This window comes from Sus scrofa, chromosome 7 (genome assembly GCF_000003025.6).
Source record: "Sus scrofa isolate TJ Tabasco breed Duroc chromosome 7, Sscrofa11.1, whole genome shotgun sequence".
Lineage (NCBI taxonomy): Eukaryota > Metazoa > Chordata > Mammalia > Artiodactyla > Suidae > Sus > Sus scrofa.
In genome coordinates, this window is record NC_010449.5 from 83,204,763 (window position 1) to 83,223,217 (window position 18,455).

General features: G+C 37.8%; 1 long non-coding RNA gene across 1 annotated transcript in view; it reads left to right on the top strand.

The window, feature by feature from the left end:
- LOC106507726 overlaps positions 1 to 17,457 on the top strand; it is a 33,108-nt gene extending 15,651 nt beyond the window's left edge. The window contains exons 2-3 of the long non-coding RNA XR_002345968.1: positions 13,600 to 13,649; positions 14,669 to 17,457. This is a non-coding gene — a long non-coding RNA (uncharacterized LOC106507726). The remainder of the gene's footprint in view (positions 1 to 13,599; positions 13,650 to 14,668) is intronic.

Below are 18,455 nucleotides of genomic sequence, written 5' to 3' on the forward strand. Positions count from 1 at the left end.
AAAGTGGCAAAATTTCCTTTATGCTATACATAGTAGTTTTATTTGAATTAATATAAAAGAATAATATGCATATATATATATATATACACACATATTTTTCTTCTGTCTATTCATTCACTAAATGTTTATTGAGTACCTACTATGTGCTGGGCACAGTTATAGGCAGTCGTGATATAACAGTAAACAAAAAACAGACTTCCCTATTATAATGGAGCTTAATTCTGGCTGCGGAAAGACAGAAAACACACAAGTAAACAAATGACTATATGACGTATCAAGTGGTGGTAAGTGCTATGGGAAAAATCAAAGCAAGGGTAGGAGGGATGGAGAGTTGGGACAGTCAGGGAAGGTCTTGACATTTGAGCAAGGGTGTGAAGGAAATATGAGAACCACATAGGTTAGAGAACTCTGGAAAGGAAAAGGACCCTGTCACTTAATAGGCGAGAGAAGAAAGCTGAGATAAATGGAAAGAGTGACCTGAAGCTAGATAAACACATGGAATTTTCTGGCCAAGTCAAGTTTCTAATTTATCTATAAAGGAATTGGGATGCCACAGGTAGACTTTAAGGAGAGACACTACTTTTGCCTTTTTAAAAGATCATTATGGCAATGTGGAGTGGAGAATGGATTGGAGAGAGTCAGGTGGGTATGGAGAGTTGCATCGGGGCTGTGACATCAGCTTAGGTGGGAGATGATGCTGACTGGAACTGGACTAGGATTTCTTCACTGCAGCACTAGTGACATTTGGAGATGTATAATCTTTGCTGTTGGGGCTGTCCTGAGAACTGTAGGATGTTTAGAATTCTCCCTGGTCTCTACAGACTGGATGTCAGTAGCACCCCCTGCCCCCTGTTGTGACAACTCCAGGCAAATATCCCCTGAGAAGTAAAATTGCCCTCAGTTGAGAATCAGTGGATATGCTATTTGTAGAGATGGTGGAAGAGGTTTTAGGAGGTAGAGTCAACAAGAAGTGGTGTACATGGGTTGGTGACGAAGAAAAGGAAGAGGGCAAGAGAGGAGTCCAGGACACTGGCCTAGATGGACGTCCTATTGCCGCCAAGTTGGAGGAAGTGCAGGCTGGCTGCAAAAGATGCTCACTCAGGTCAGTTCTAGAAGGACAGTGCTGGGGCCATCCAGGAGATGCCCCACCCCCTTCCCTGCCAAGTGGAGATGGGAGCAGCAAGGCCTGGAGTACAGCAGAAGGGCCTGGGTAGATAGGCAGATTTTTACTTTGGTAGATGGTGACTGGGGTCATGATGGGAATAGATAGGACCAGTTAGGGAGCTAGTAAGAGGGAGAAAGGTCAGATCAGGACTGAAGGTAAAGCTGTAAGAAAGCTGAAAGTCTAAGGCCTTTATGGGAAGCCAGCAGGAAGGCCAGAAGACTCCCTGGAGCTTGTGATAACTTGGATGCTGCACAGGAAAGAGCATGGTGATCAACATAGGGCTCTGGAGTCCAATGACCTGGTTTTGCATCCTGATTCCACCACTTACATTTACATGCTTGTGGGCACATTATGTAACCTTTCTAAACCTTTCAATGACACTGGGAAGAACTAGATACAATGCCATATGCAAAATCTTTAGCCCAGTGCCTGGCTTGTAGGAGGTGTTCAGTAAGTGGTAAATGTAGAAAGAGTTGCGGAGAGGCACAAAGCTGTGGATGGCACATAGAGATGGTGATGGAGATATTCTCTGAAGATGTTCAGTGGGAGGTCCTTGGCAGCCTTCACAAAGGATCAGCAGCACCTCAGCTAGCGTGCCTGAATAAGAGCTGTTGTAACTCTACACAGCCTGGAGCCGAGGTGCCTGCAAGTAATATAATGAAAGGTGTTTTCCTCCCTACAGGACAGGTGCTCAACTGATACAATTTAGAGTCTCAAATTCCAGAGTGTAATCGTTTGTTCTACATACAAGTTAGCCCAGCTCAGAACACCTGTGGGCTAAGTTCTTTTGATGCTTCAAAGCCTGTCTTTTATTAAGCTCTTTGCAAGCAGTCAAAATAAGACCAAATGTCCATGTGTCACTAATATGCACGTGGATGTAAAACAAGCCAACAGGAAGACTGTACTGTAAGCGCTCAGAATACCATGTGAATCCAGAGCTCTGGAAAATACAGCTATGTGTTTCATATAACCAGAGTTAGTTATAAAATAAAAGTAAATATTTTATACATATAGAAACTTGCCTACACACACATAAAATTCCCTATTAGTTGTATTTGAGGTTTCGCCGTGTTGAATCGATAAAAAAATGATTTAAATGGATGGTTTCCAGCAGCTGGTTGTGCTTTCAGTCTTCCATAAAGAAGTTAAAATTAATTTTAATATGTTGATGGTGCTTATTGATGATAATATTCATAATAAATATCCATTGGAAAAATTCTCTGGCACATCTATGTGACAGGGAGGTCAAGAATGTTAATGACAATCACAACTACAAAATGCAATTCAGTCAATTACTTTAATTAAATCTAAAACTACTTTATGTCTTCTCATTTATATAGTAAACTAATAGTGGGGAAAGGGCATCATCTTTATCTAGCTCATTTTTGAATCCAAAGATGTGGTCTCAGATTGTGTTTTCACATTGGTAGCTCTTATATCCTTGTGGAACATTTAAGGTAATTATGGGTCTTACAAGTAAGGCTGCTGCTTCTATAGAGGGGAAAAAAGGTGGAGATTTCCTTTTGAATGCAATTTTATAGAAGGAGAATTTTCCCTTCACAGACACTAATCTTGTATTTACAGACTAGGTTATGTTGGATGGAGCCAACATTCCAGGGTAAATGGTAGAAATGTCTACATTTCAGTGAATCCTTTTTAATTATATTGTTTGGGATTAGAAGAAAAGGAACACAGCTGTCTGAAGTTTTCACTGCCACATAGGTTCAAGTGTGTACAACTCACTCCGTTGTTATAACCCTAAGAATGTTTTCTTCTCTAAAAAAACAATTGTGGTGTCATACAAAACTTTACATTCCTTATGCCCTAATGTTGTTGAACTTGGAAAGCAGAAAGGTGAGCATTTAAAATATGTCAATTAATCAACAATTCATTTAATCCTTCTGCAAATAGTTATTTAATGCCCATTATGTGCCAGGTAGTGTTGTGGGCATCCAAAAACAGTTGTGAACTACACAGACATAATCCTGACCTTCTACTCAGGGGGCTTATGCTAGAGTTTGAAGGAAATAAAAAAAAAAAAGGAACAGGTGAATTGAATAATATTAGAGGGTAGCAAAGACTATGAAAAAAACAAACAAAAAAACCAGGATGGTGGTAAGGTGACCAGCTTTTCCAAGTTTACACAGTACTATCCTGGCTTTAGCACAGAAAGCCCTGCATCCCAGGAAGCCCTTCTGGTCCAGGCGAACTGAGATGATTGGCTACCCTTGTAATGGGAAAGAGTGACAAAGAGTAACCCATCTTTCAGGTGAATTGTCAGAGAAGGCCCCCCTGAGGAAGTGACATTTGAGGTGAGACAATGCTGCAAAAGAGTTGTCTTCACATATCTATTGAACCATCAGGATGAAGCTCCTCCCCTCCTAGATGTTCCAAGAAGGGATTTGTGCTTTGAGAATGTGAATAAGCATTTATGGAGCCTTTTCCATAGGTCATATAAATATTTTATATTATTCCTTTCTTAAACCCAAGTAGTAGGCATCATTATTCCCATTTTACAAGTCAGACATAAAGTGATGAATATTGTGTGAAAGCTCGAGGATAATAAATAGAGAGTCAGGATAAAATCTTGCTTGCCTAAGTTCAAAGCCCAAACCAAGAAGAATAGGGAGTGAATTTGGATTACCTTTGGGAGAAAGAATCACTTCCTTCTTGGATAGGAGATATAAACAGACCCTTTACTTGGTGGAGCCCAGACTCTTGCCATATAGCCCATTAAAACTCTGCTTAATTGGATTAGCTTGAAAATTATTCCTTATCTATTCTAGATCTGACAGCTTCTGGGTTAAGCCACCTCTAAAGGGTGGGATACCTCCCAAAGAGCTCAGGATTTCTTTCTTTCTTTTCTTTTTTTTTTTTTTGTCTTTTTACCATTTCTTGGGCCGCTCCTGTGGTATATGGAGGTTCCCAGGGTAGGGGTCCAATCGGAGCTGTAGCTGCCAGCCTACACCAGAGCCACAGCAACACGGGATCCGAGCTGCGTCTGCAACCTACACCACAGCTCACAGCAATGCCAGATCCTCAACCCGCTGAGCAAGGCCAGGGATTGAACCCGCAACCTCACGGTTCCTAGTCGGATTCGTTAACTACTGAACCATGACAGGAACTCCAAGCTCAGGATTTCTTGAAGAAATATGATATGAGGTATAAAAATAAGTCTTGGAGTTTTTATAAATCACAGATGAAGATAAATGCAAAGAATATATACATATTTTTAGCATATCTGTGATCCTAGTTACCTTTGGGCTAGTGTTGCCTGTGGACATGTAGGAGACATATATTTTTGTCTTATGATTTAGCTTATGGCATGTTTACATTACGTACATCTTTTCAGAGTGACCTTATTTACTGTATCCTTGGATTTCCCATTGCAGCTGACACAGGTCCTTGCATATAGTCTGAAATCCAAAAATATTTGCTGAAATTTAAATGACTGGAGGATCAGCATTGGTATTCTGATAAAGTTAAGCTTATAATTTTAAGTAATTTTCTACAAGATAATTTCCAAAGTAACCCACTTCTGGGTTTGGCTAACACACATTTGGACCTTAAAAGGAATGATATTCCTTGCCATCATTATGTTTTAACCCAATTCATGCCATGATGACAAACTTTGAATAAATATGTTTATGCGCATTAAAATACAAAGAAAGAAAGCAACTTTAGAATGGTAGAGTAATGACATTAAAAAATAAACCTCACTCCATATAAGCAATGAGAATACTGGCAAAAATTACCAAGAACAACTTTTTCAGAACTCTGTAAATTAACCAAACTCTTACAGTAACCTAAAGAGTGTTTATTCAAGGAAGATGGTAAGAATATGCTGAGTGTTGTGGTATTTTAACTTGCTCATGTCCCATCCCACTCTCCTCATTCTGTAGTAGCCTCTAACACCAACAGCCTCATAATTATGGTAGGTATGAAAACGAGTAGCCTGGAAGTCACTGAAGGGGGCAAATGGGTATTGAATCTCCCATAGGTCTCATCCCTGGAAAACTGTCATTATTTGACTTGTTTCATAGTTTGTCTTTATTTGACCTGACTCAGAGCTTACTCTATACAAATGGCCTTTTCATTACAATATTGGTTAAAAACAATCAGTGACACTGTTTGGCTTAGTAACTGAGTTGCTAATAACAGTTGAAGCTATGAAGAAACTAAGCACATTAAAAAAGAAAAACTGGAGAATGAGATCTCTACAGAGAGCTTTGAAAAGCTACAACATATTCCTGGGAATCTAGAAGCCTACATGAAACTGCAGGGCTATGCACATGACTAGGAAAGACTTGAGAAAGTTCTAATCTCTCACCTTTGGCTGACTTTGTGTAGGCAGGAAGTGAAGGCCAAAGTGGAATTCTCACCTGACTGGCTGAGCAATGAAAGTATCCCTTCCTCCTTTCAGAGCTCCTTGGCAAAGGCAGGGAGATTTATTAATTCAAATCATTTAAGGATATCTTTGTCTAATCATGGGCAGACAATTTGGTATCAAAATAGAAGTTTAAGTGGCTTTACATGACAAAGACTATAGAGTTTTCTGAATTAGTTCAAGTCAATAATCAAACAAGCAGAAACAGAAATAAAAAACTTCAACCATAGATCCTGGCCTGGGGGGAAACCAATTTCTAGAGAAACAACATCATATTTTTTAAACTGTTCAGTTTTCTAAAGAAACAAGAAAGTGTGGCCCACACTCAGGTGAAAAGCAGTGAAAAGAAACTGTTCCTGAAATAGCTCAGGTGTTGGCTCACTAGACAAAGACTTTAAAAGAATGGACAGTATATCTAAATAATTAAAGGAAATATAAGAATAATACTTCCGCATGTAGATAATACCAATAAAAAATAGAAATTATAAAAAAGAACCAAATAGAAATTTGGAGTTTAAAAGTATAAAAATTGAAATGAAAAATTTGCTAGAGAGGCTTTAATCAGGTTTGAACTGATGGAGGAAAGAATCAGCGAGCTTGAAGATAGTTTATTGCCATTATTCTGTCTGAAGAACTGAAAGAAAAAAAAAAAAAGAGTAAAAATATACAGAGCCTCAGAGACCTATGGAACATTCTACAGTGTACCAAAATATACACAGTGGGGATCACAGAAGACAAGGAGAGGGAAAAAGTTGAAAAATTGTGAGGAAATAATATCTGCTACCTTTCCGAATTTGAAGAAAACCATTAATCTGCACATTCAAGAACTCCAAGTAGTATAAACTTTGAGAGATTCACATCTAGATACACCATAAAATTATTCCCTAATGAACAAAAATGAAAGATTGTGGCTGGCATACCTACCCTACAGGAAATACTAAAGAGAGTTCTCCAGGTTGAAATAAAATGATGTTAGACAGTGACTCATAAATATACCTACATTGAAGATGGTATAAATGTGTTTTTGCTTTTAAATCTTTTCTTGTCTTATTTAAAAGTCAACTGCATAAAGAAAGAATTATCAAACCATGTTGATGTGCTTACAATGATATGCTTAAAGCTATAAGTTATATGATAATAATTGTACAAAAGAGGGGTATAAAATGGAGATACACTGGTGTAAAATTTTGCTATAATATTGAAATTAAATTAGTATTAATCCAAACTAGATTATCGTAAGTTAGGATGTTTGATTATACCCAGGGCAACTACGAAGAAAATAACAACAACAACAAAAAAAATAGTAAAATAAACAGCAAGGACTAGTATACTATAAAATATCTAATTAGCACAAATGAAAGAAGTTATGAATAAATAGTGGTATAAAAAGGATATATAGAGAACAAATAGCAAAATTGTAGATGTAAATCCTATCTTATCAGTAATTACCTAATATAAATGGACTACTTCAATCAAAGGCAGAGACTGGCAAAGTGGATAAAAAAACATGATCTAACTATATGCAGTCTATAAAAGACACACTTTAGATCAAAGACACAAATAGGTTGAAAGTAAAATAATAGGACAAACTATGGCTGTCAAACTGTAACCAAAGGAGAGCTGTTCTGGCTATATTATTTCATATTAAATAAACTTTAAGACAAAATTGTTACTAGATATAAAAAGTGGAATTTCATTTCATTTCATTTTATTTTATTTTATTTTGTATTTTGTCCTCTTAGGGCCGCACCCCCAGCATATAGAGGTTTCCAGGCTAGTAGTCTAATCGGAGCTGCAGCCACCGGCCTACACTGGAGCCACAGCAACGCCAGATCCGAGCCGCATCAATGACCTCTACCACAGCTCACGGCAGTGCCGGATCCCCAACCCACTAAGCAAGGATAGGGATCAAACCTGCAACCTCATGGTTCCTAGGTGGATTCATTTCTGCTGCGCTACAACAGGAGCTCCAAGAGTGGTATTTTATAATAACAAGAGGATCAGTCCATCAGCAAGCCTTAATAATGATAAACAAATATGCACTACAGAGTACCAAAATATATTAAATGAAAACTGATATAATTGAAGCGAGAAGTAGAGAATTCAAAAATAATAGTTGGAAGATTCACTACTCCACTTCCAAAAATAGATAGACCAACCAGACAGAAGATCAAAAAGAAAACAGAAACAATATATACAACAGTATAAACCAACAAGACTTAACAGAGGTCTACAGGTTACTCCACCCAACAACTACAAAATACAAATTGGCCTCCAGTACATATGGAACATTCTCCAGTTAAGACTGCAACAAATTTTGAAGGACTGAAATCACACAAAGTATATAAGTATATCCTTTGACCATCATGGAGTGAAATTAGAGATCGATTACAAGGATTTTTGGAAAATTTACCAATATAGGGAAATTAAACAACATACTTCTAAATAACCAATGAGCTAAAGAATAAATCACAAAGGCAAGTTGTTAAATACTTTGAGATGAATGAACAGGAAAACACAACCTACACAGCTTATGCTAAAGCAGTGTTATAGGGAAATTTGTAGTGGTAAGCACCAATATTAAGAGGAAGAAAGATCTCAAATCATTAGCTTAAATTTCTACCTTAAGGAGTTCCCGTCGTGGCGCAGTGGTTAACAAATCCGACTAGGAAACATGAGGTTGCAGGTTCGATCCCTGCCCTTGCTCAGTGGGTTAAGGATCCGGCGTTGCCGTGAGCTGTGGTGTAGGTTGCAGACGCGGCTCGGATCCTGCGTTGCTGTGGCTCTGGCGTAGGCTGGCAGCTACAGCTCTGATTAGAGCCCTAGCCTGGGAACCTCCATATGCCGCGGAAGCGGCCCAAGAAATGGCAAAAAGACAAAAAAAAAAAAAAAAAAAATTCTACCTTAAGAAACTAGAAAAAGAAGAGCATATTAAACCCAAAGCAAGCAAGGGAATAATAAAGAGTAGAGCAGTAATAAATGAAATAGAGGTTGGAAAACAATAGAGAAAATTAAATCCCAAAGTTTGTTAGTTGAAAAGATCAACGAAATTGACAAATTTTAACTAGATTAACCAAAAAAAAAAAAAAGGCACAAATTACTAAAATTAGTAATGAAAGAGGGGTATCTCTATCACCTTACAAAATTAAAAGATCTGTGGGAAAACTATATCCAATTTGTTGCTAACAAATTAGGTAATCTAGATAAAATGAATAAATTTCTAGAAACACACCAACTGCTGAAACTGATATGAGAAAAAAAAATAAGTAAATTCACCTGTAAAAGTAAAGATGTTGAATTAGGAAAAAAAAAAATTTCCCACAGAAAAGCCAAGGCCTACATGGCTTCACTGATTAATCCTTTCAAATATTTAAAGAAGAATTAACACAATGAGACCAGAACTATCCTTATACCAAAACCAGTCAATAACATTACAAGGACTATAGACTAATATTCTTTGATAACATAGCTATAAATATCCTCAACAAAATGCTAACAAAGTAAGACCAGCAACATATGAAAGGATCAATAACCTGGTTAATTTAATTTAATTTAGAATATGAAGATTTAGCACAAGTATTTGACAACATTCAACACCCATTCATAAAAACACTGAACAAACCAGAAATTAAAGGGAATTTTCTTTTTCCTAAATTGTGCAGATCACCAGTGAAAAACCCAGAGCTAATGGCATACTTAATGGTGAAAGATCAGAATCAAAAACAAGATTGGGAACAAGATAAGGATGTGTACTCTTTTCATTCCTATTCTACATTATACTGGCTATTCTAGTCAGGGCAATTGGGTGAGAAAGGGAAATAAAAGGCATTTGGACTAAAAAGAAAGAAATAAAACTTCTCTTTGAAGATGACAAATCTTGTTTATAGAAAATTCTAATAAATTTACCAAAAATTGTTAGAGCTAATAGGTGAGTTTAGCAAGGTTGCAGAATACAAGAACAATACACAAAAATCAATTGTATTTCTATACATTAATAATGAATAAACTGGAAATAAAATTCAGAAAACAGTTCCATTTTTTTTCTTGTTTTATTCTTTTTTCTTCCAGTTTTATCTTTTTAGGACCGCATCATGTCATATGGAAGTTCCCAGGCTAGGGGTTGAATCGGAGCTGCGGCTGTACCCTATGCCACAGCTGTGGCAACACAGGATCTGAGCTATGTCTGTGACACCCACCACAGTTCACAGCGATGCGGATCCTTTAACCCACTGAGCAAGGCCAGGGATTGCACCTGAGTCCTCATGGATACCAGTAGGGTTCGTTACCATTGAGCCACAGTGGGAACTCCTTTCTTCTAGTCTTATTGAGATATAATTGACATGCAGCACTATGTAAGTTTAAGGTGTACAGCATAATGATATGACCTACATACATCATGAAATGATTACTACCATAAGTTTAGTGAATGTCTGTCATTTAATAGAGATACAAGGTAAAAGAAAAAGAAAAAAAACCTTATTTTTTCCTGTTGATAATTAGGATTTACTCTTTTAACTTTCACATGTAGCACATATCAGTGTTAACTATATTAGTCTTGTGCATTACATCTCTTTGCGCTGGAAGTTGATATTTTTTGACCACCCTCATCCCTTTCCCCCTCCCCCAGCCCCATCTCTTCTAACCACAAATCTGATCTCTTTTTCTATGCATTTGTGTCTTTTTGAAAAATAATTGACCTACAACATGATGTTTATTCCTAATGCTCAACATAGTAATTCATTACTTCTATACATTATAAAGTGATCACTATGATAAGTCTAGTTATGATACCATCTATTGCCATACAAAGATACTACAATATTATTTACTATATTTCCTATGCTGTACATGTCATCTCCATAACTTATTTATTTTGTAACTGGAAGTTTGTACTTAATTTCCCTCACCTATTTCACTTACCCCCCCAAACCCTCCTCTCTGGCAACCACTAATTTGTTTTCTGTATCAATAAGTCTGTTTCTGTTTCATTATGTCCCTTTGTTTATTTTATTTTATTTTATTTGGCTGCACCTACAGCATGCAGAATTTCCCATGCCAAAGACTGAACTTGTGCCACAGCAGCAACCCAAGTCACTGCAGTGACAATGCCAAATCTTTACCCTGCTGCACCACCGAACAACTCCTGCTTTGTTTTTTAGATTCTGCATATAAAAGAAATCATGCAGTATTTCTCTTTGTTTGAGTTATTTCACTTATAATAATACTCATAGGTCCATACTTTAAATTAAAGTTTTTGTTTTCTTTGGAAAAATACCTAGCAATGGGGTTGTTGGATTGTATGGTAGTTTTTTCCTTAATTTTTTCCTTTTTAAGAAATGTTTTTCTATTTTTAATTTGTTGAGAAACCTCCATACTGTTCTTTACAGTGGCTGCACCAATTTACAATCCCACCAACAGTGGGAGTTTCCTTTTCTCTATGTCACCTCTAACATCTGTTAGCTGTTGTCTTTTTTCCCCTGTTTTTTGGTGGCATGTGCGGCATATGGAAGTTCCTGGGCTGGGGATCTGAATCTGAGCCATATCTGCTACCTCCGCCATAATTGCAGCAATGCGGGATCCTTACCCCACTATGCCAGGCTGGGGATTGAACCAGCAATGCCACAGAGACAAGCCAGATCATTAATCCACTGCACCACATTGGAAACTCCATGTTGTCTTTTTGGTAATAGCCTTTCCAACAGTGATGAGGTGGTCTCACATTGTGGTTTTGATTTGTGTTTTCCTACTGTTAGTGATATCAAGCATCTTCTCTTGATCTTTGGCCATTGGTATATGTTATTTGGAGAAAAGTTTATTAAAGTCCTCCGTCCATTTTTCTTTCTTTCTTTTTTGTTTTTTGTTTTTTTAGGGTCACACCCATGACTTATGGAAGTTCCCAGACTAGGGGTCAGATCAGAGTTGCAGCTGCTGACCTACACCACAGCAACACCAGATCTGAGCCTTGTCTGCGACCTATACCAAAGCTCATGGTAAGGCTGGATCCTTAACCTACTGAGCAGGGCCAGGGTTCGAACCCAAATGCTCATAGATACAAGTCAGGTTCATCATTGCTAAGCCACAATGGGAATTCCAAGAATAAAATCACTTTTCAATTGTTTGGATTTTTTTGATGTTTATTTGTATGTGTTCTTTGTATATTTGGGGCAACAATACCTTATCAGATACATTGTTTGTGAATATCTTTTCCCATTCAGTAGGGGGTCTTTTCATTTTGTTACTAGTTTCCTTCATTGTGCAAAAGCTTTTTAATTACTGTAGTGCCTTTTTATTTTTATTTCCAGTGCCTGAAGACACATATCCAAATTTATATATATATATATATATATATATATTTTGCTGAGACTAATGTAAAAGACTGTACTATTTTGCTTTCTTCTATGAGTTTTATGGTTTCAGGTCTTGTGCTTAAATCTTTCATCCATTTTGAGTTTATTTTTGTAAATAGTTGAGAAAGTGGTCCAGTTTCTTCTGCATGTAGCTATTCAGTTTTCTCAACCCCATTTTTTCAAGTGTCTGTCTTTTCCTCATTGTACAGGCTTGCTTTCTTTGTTGCAAATTAATTGACCATATAAATGTGGGTTCATTTCAGGCTCTCTATTCTGTTCCACGATTTAAGCATCTGGCTTTTTATTATTATTATTATTATTATTTTTGCCAGTACCATAGTGTTTTGATAACTGTTGCTTTGAGGTATAGTTTGGAATCAGGGAGCATGAAACCTCCAGCTTTGTTCTTTCTCATGATTGTTTTTGCTATTCAGGGTCTTTTGTGTTTTCATACAAATTTTAGAAGTATTTGTTCTAGTTCTGTAAAAAAAAAATGCCACTGGTACTTTCATAGAGATGGCATTGTATCTATAGATTGCATTGGATAGTATGGTTATTTTAATAATATTAATTTTCCTAGGTCATGTGCATGGTATATCTTTCCATTTGCTTGTATTGTCTTCAATTTTTTCCATCAGTGTCTTATATTTTTCTGAGTATAGGTCTTTTACCTCCATATTTAGATTTATTCCAATGGATTTTATAATTTTTGATGCAATTCTAGATAGAATTATTTTCTTAATTTATTTATTTGTTGTTAGTGCATAGAAACACAGCAGATTTCTATATGTTAATTTTGTTTCCTGCGACTTTACTGTATTTATTCATTAGTTCTAATGGCAAAAATGAAAAAAAAAAAGACAGACAATAAAAAGTGTTGGTAAAGATATAGGGAAATTGAGATCTTCATGCATTGTTAGTAAGATCGTGAAATGGTATAGCCACTTTGGGAAATAGTTGGTAGTCTCTTAAAATATTAAGCATAGAGTTACCATATGACCCAGTAATTCCATGCTTAGGTAGGTTCTCAGGAGAACTAAAAATACATTTCCATGCAAAACTTCTTAAGGAATGTCCTGAGCAGCATTATTTACAATGGTCAAAGAGTGAAAGCAACTCAAATGTTCAACCCAAGTCAATTTATTACTTGACTGAATAAACATGGTATACCCCACACACAATTGATATTATTTGGTCATAAAAAGTAATGAAATATTAATATGTGCTACAACACAGATGAACTTTACAAATATCATAGTAAATATAATAAGCCAGACACAAAAAGCTGCATATTGTATAATTCCATCTACATGAAATGTCCATGACTGGCAAATTCATGGAGACAGAAATTAGATTAATGGTCAGCAGGGGTGGGAGAGGGGGAAAAGGAGAGTGCCTGCTAGTGGTGCAAGGTTTCTTTTTGGAGTGATAAAAATGTTCTGAAATCAGATAGTGGTGATAGTTGCACAACTATACTAAAAGCCACTGGCACATGAACTTAAAAAAAAAAAAAGGAGTACATTGCATGGTATGTAAATTTTATTTCAGAAATGCTGTTGTAAAAAATACTAATATGCTTTGTAAATCAACTTCTGTAAGAAAAATAAACATCTTAATAGGTGAATTTCTATAAGATAAAATAAATGTATCAGGGATTCAGAATAGTGCTCTAATATTCAACTTTCTCTTGTCTGTTTTAGGTGATTTTTAGGCTATTTAGCTGGACTGTGTTTCCCAGCAGTCCTTGCAGGTAGGAGTGGACATTTGACTATATTCTGGTCTAAATAGAAGAATGAAATGTTTTGTATGTTTTGTGAAACTGCTTTTCTGTTTTTTTTTTGTTTGTTTGTTTGTTTGTTTTTTTTGTTACACCTGTGGCATAGGAAAGTTCCCAGGCCAGAAACTGTATCTAAGCTGCTGCAGTCAGATTCTTAACTCACTGTGCCATAGTGAGAACTCCTCTTTAGTGCTTTCAAAAGGAAATTGCCGGCCCTTTCCTTCCTCCTTCCCATTTCAGGCAGGCTGAAGCCTGGACTTGGGGTTATACTGAGCCAACTTTGTACCGGCTCTTAACAGCAAGCCTTTAGGGCATGTCATACAACAAGATGAAAAGAGGCTGAGTTACTGGACCACCTTGAGGAAGAGAGCCTTTTGAATCACTCCGATGTGAGAGGAATAAACTGCCTGCCATGTCCTGGCCATTATTATTTTGGACACTTTTTTTTTTGTCTTTTCTAGGGCCGCACCTGTGGCATATGGAGGTTCCCAGGCTAGGGGTCTAATTAGAGCTGTAGCCGCAGGTCTACGCCAGAGCCAAAGCAACTCAGGATCCGAGCTGCGTCTGCAATCTACCACCCACAGCTCAGGGCAACTCCAGATCCTTAACCCACTAAGAAAGGCCAAGGATCAAACCCGCAACCTCATGGTTCCTAGTCGGATTTGTTAACCACTGAACCACTACGGGAACTCCAGGACACTTTCTTTTCAAATTTTTTTTCTTTTTTTCTTTTTTCTTTTGCCTCCCCTGCAGCATTTGGAAGTTTCCGGGCCAGGGATCAAATCTGAGCTGACTGCACCAGGGTGGGATCTAACAGGTGCCTCCACAGCGACAAGCTAGATCATTAGCCCACTGAGCCACAGTAGGAACTCCCTATTTTGGACACTTTCAAAGTAGTCAAACCAATCTTCTAATTTCTATAATAACATCTTTGGAATCAAGGTAATTTTTGTTAAATCTTTTTTTTTTTCTTTCTGTGGATTTATGCTCAGATGGTTTCAAATGAACAACTCTGAGGGCTTGAAGATACACAAGGCAACATCCTTTACCTTGGTGAGTTCACAGTAGCATGGAAGCATTTGTAACATGCATAAATGGTGAATGTAAACAACAATAGAACAATAGAAACCAGAGATTCAAGTAGAATTTTGTGGGGAGCAAAGGAGGGCTCAGGGAAGACTGAGCAGAGATAGAATGGGCATGAATTAGAAAAACCACTTGCCAGCATAGGGAAGTAATATAATTTCTTATGCTATTTTATATATTTTATGTAATATCTTTTGTGCCTTGATAATATGGAGTTAATGTCAAAACCTTTTTATTTTGAAATGATCCTAGAGTAACAGAATAATTCAAAGGAGTACAGAGAATACCTCTATACTCTTCACCCAGCTAGCCCTAAATGCTAACCTATGATACAATGAAATTAACTACAATTTAGTCCAATACTATTAAACTCCAGATTTCACCAGTTTTTCCTCAAAAAAAAATTTTTTTTTTTTTTTTCAGTTCTGGGATCCAAAGCAGGATCCAGAATCACACTTAATCTTGAGCTTCTCAGATCCTTCTGGGCCAAATTTAGAGCACAGGCCATTCACAGACCATTCTCCAGTCCATCTGAGGTTAAGAACATTGAAATGAGAGCCTCAAAGTGCCAGTTCCAGGACTGGATCAGTCATTAATGAAAAGCTAGGCCTGTCCAGTGGATGGTTGTGGGGATCAAACTTGAAAGCACTCTGCAAATGATGGAGAACTCTCCTTTAGTGAGATCATTTATTCATTCATCAATCACCCAGAAAACCTTTCTTGAGTGCCAGCCACATCTGAGACACTGGGTTAGGCACAGGCCCACATAGCTCATGCTTCTCAGACCTAGCAGGTCTGGTCTTGCAAAGCCGACCATTAAGTATTTATCAAATACCTACCAGGGCCTATGACACTAATGATGGGCTTACCATCAGAGTGTATGCCATGAATATTCCATTTTGGGCCAGAGAGAGTTAACGTGCTGTCTCTGCCTCCCTGATGCCTGGAGAGCCCACATCACTCAGTGAAGACTACGGATGCATTAGGCTCAATGTATGTATTTTCTTTTCCTCTCTGTTTATGTCTCTGTTTTCTGTAAAGTCTCCTAAACTGCAGCAGTATCTACCAAGTTCTCTGACAGTGCTATAAATTTCATTAAGAAGATGAAGCCTTATGGGGCAATTAACTCCAAAAGTGGTACAGAGCAATAGCAGGAGATACTGGCCTGTAGTACTTAGCACTTAGCTCTGAAATTGAGATAAGCCCTATCAACTCGGGGTTGTGTTTAATGTTCACTGCCGCTTCCACACCACAGCTACAACCCAGCGGTCACTGTGTTAACACTCCCCAATATCTATTACAATTAGTTTTTGATTAAGAGGCCTAACATGGCTTTTGAAGCCTTTTATGTTGTGTCAAATGGCTAGTGATGGAGTGAGATGGTCGGACACCTCCCAGTAACAAAGCATCTTGTAAAAGGTTTCAAGTGAACTATTTTATCATCCTAATGGAAACCAGATGACTCTAACTCCCCCCTTAATTTCAACTATTTACTGAAGAGTCCTTGTTTTGAATTACTTAAAGATTTATTCTTAAACGACGACCTCATGCATCAAGAATTGCTAATAACAGAGCCATTTGGAATTTGGGAAAGCTTTTAAAGATGACGGAGGCGATTTTCACAGAGGGTTTATTTTATTTTATTATTTCTTTTGATTTTTAAAGGAGCAAATGCCTTTGCCCTTTTCTGGTATTTAATTATTACTTTAATGATCGTTTGAGGAGGCTTTTCTCTGAGTTGTGCTTTCTCTGACGGGGTTTTAGTTCATAGTCTTGGCCTATTTTCTAAGAGTGAGGTTTCGGGTACTTTGTGAAAAAAAAAAAAAAAAAGAACCCAACTTTTTATAGTTATAAAAGATTTAAGTCTGTGTGAATGGGAAATATTTGTCATTTTTATAACGGTACATTAGATCAAACAATGTGGAATTATTTAGAAGCTTTTATGAACTATAAAATATACTTGTAAATTTAATCACAATAGTGTATAAATAGAGCGATTTGTGATTGTGAAACATACTAGCTTTACTAACAGACTTTTCATCCTTTTTTTTTTTTAAAAAAAAAAAACAAACAAAAAACTAACTGTTTCAGTAGCTTTGGCCACATACCTCTCTTTGAACCTCTGTTTTTAAGCTGGTGATCTGGCCCATGGACTAGACACACCCTGAGTTTTTGGTCATTGATTCTGCGATGTCAGAGGTGCAGGAACTATTAGCTGCTGGAGGACAAAAGCCTCATTACGGGGAGAAGTGTGGTGTTTGGGTTTGAGCTGATAGAAGCTGTGTATCCTTTGCTGTGATATCCAACTCACTGAGCTGCAACTCCCTTCTATGGAAAATAAGCATGATGTTATCTTAGAGGATTATAACTCATACATAAAATCAGGCATATAGAGTGCCCAGTAAATAGTAGCCTCTCAATAATTTCTATTTCCTTTTTTTCTCTCCTATTCTGTCCTGTATCTTGTTGTCTAAGACAATTTGAATGAATTTTGTACTGTGACGTTTGTGGCATACATCATTCTATAATACACATTTACTGGGCTTGCTAAATGCTGGGTCCTATGAGGTCTGGGAATCCTGAGATGAGAGGCAGTATCCTTGTTCATACACAAATTGGGTAATGGGCAAAAGGCGGGGAATTTTTTCCCTTTTTTCCTTCTCTTTTTATGACTCTACCTGTAGCATATGGAAGTTCCAGGCTGGGATCAAACTGGAGCTACAGCTGCCAGCTGACATCACAGCCACAGCAATGCGGGATCCGAGCTGCATCTGTGGCCTACACCACACCTCACAACAACTCTGGATCCTTAACACACTGAACAAGGCCAGGGATTGAACCTGCATCCTCGCAGACACTCTGTCTGGTTCTTAACTGGCTAAGCCACAATGGGAACTTCTAGTCAGAGAATTTTAATAGGGCCACACAGATAGAGATGAGCAGAGGATGGGCAGCAACTTGATCCACCTGCCATTGGGGGTGACTCTTTTCATATATGGTCTCAGACGTCTTTCCAACCACACTCTGAGCCTCACAGGGCGGGTGCTATCACCTCTGCTTTACAGATGAGGAAGCCGAAGAACCGAATTGTTACTGTGTTTAATAAGATCCAGAAGATTCTTTAAACTAGAACTTGCTATCACAAATGTCACTGCAGTGAACATATGAAAGATTTATACCAAAAGAGAAAAAAAGGGGGGTAACAGTTTCATTCACTCGTATTTTACTTGTCAGAGTCTCTTTTCTAAGCATTTGTGCTCTGAGGCCCATTCTTTTCATGCATTTAGACATTCTTTCAACATTAACGAGCTGTTTTCCAAGCACAGGGCTCAGGTGATGGCGGTTCAAAGGTGGAAACAGTAGGCTCTGCCTTCAACAAGGTGTTCATGGGCCAATGGGGAGAAGGCTCTGTGCACCCATGCCTCTCATGACTGTAGTGCTGAGGTGCTGGGGGGGGGGACACAGAGGAGGGGGTACCCTGATCACTTGGAGAGGACTTAGATGAGGCCTTCTGGGAGAGGGTGCACCTGAACTTTGATGAACTTTATAGGACAGATAAGAAAGTGCCTGGGTCAAAAGTAAGGGTGATGTGAAGAAGGCTTTAGGTTAAGATGGGCCAGGAGAGATGAGAAAGCATTGTGAACCAGGCCAGCAGCCCATGGTGACAAGAAAGCAGAGGGTGGTGGAGATGTG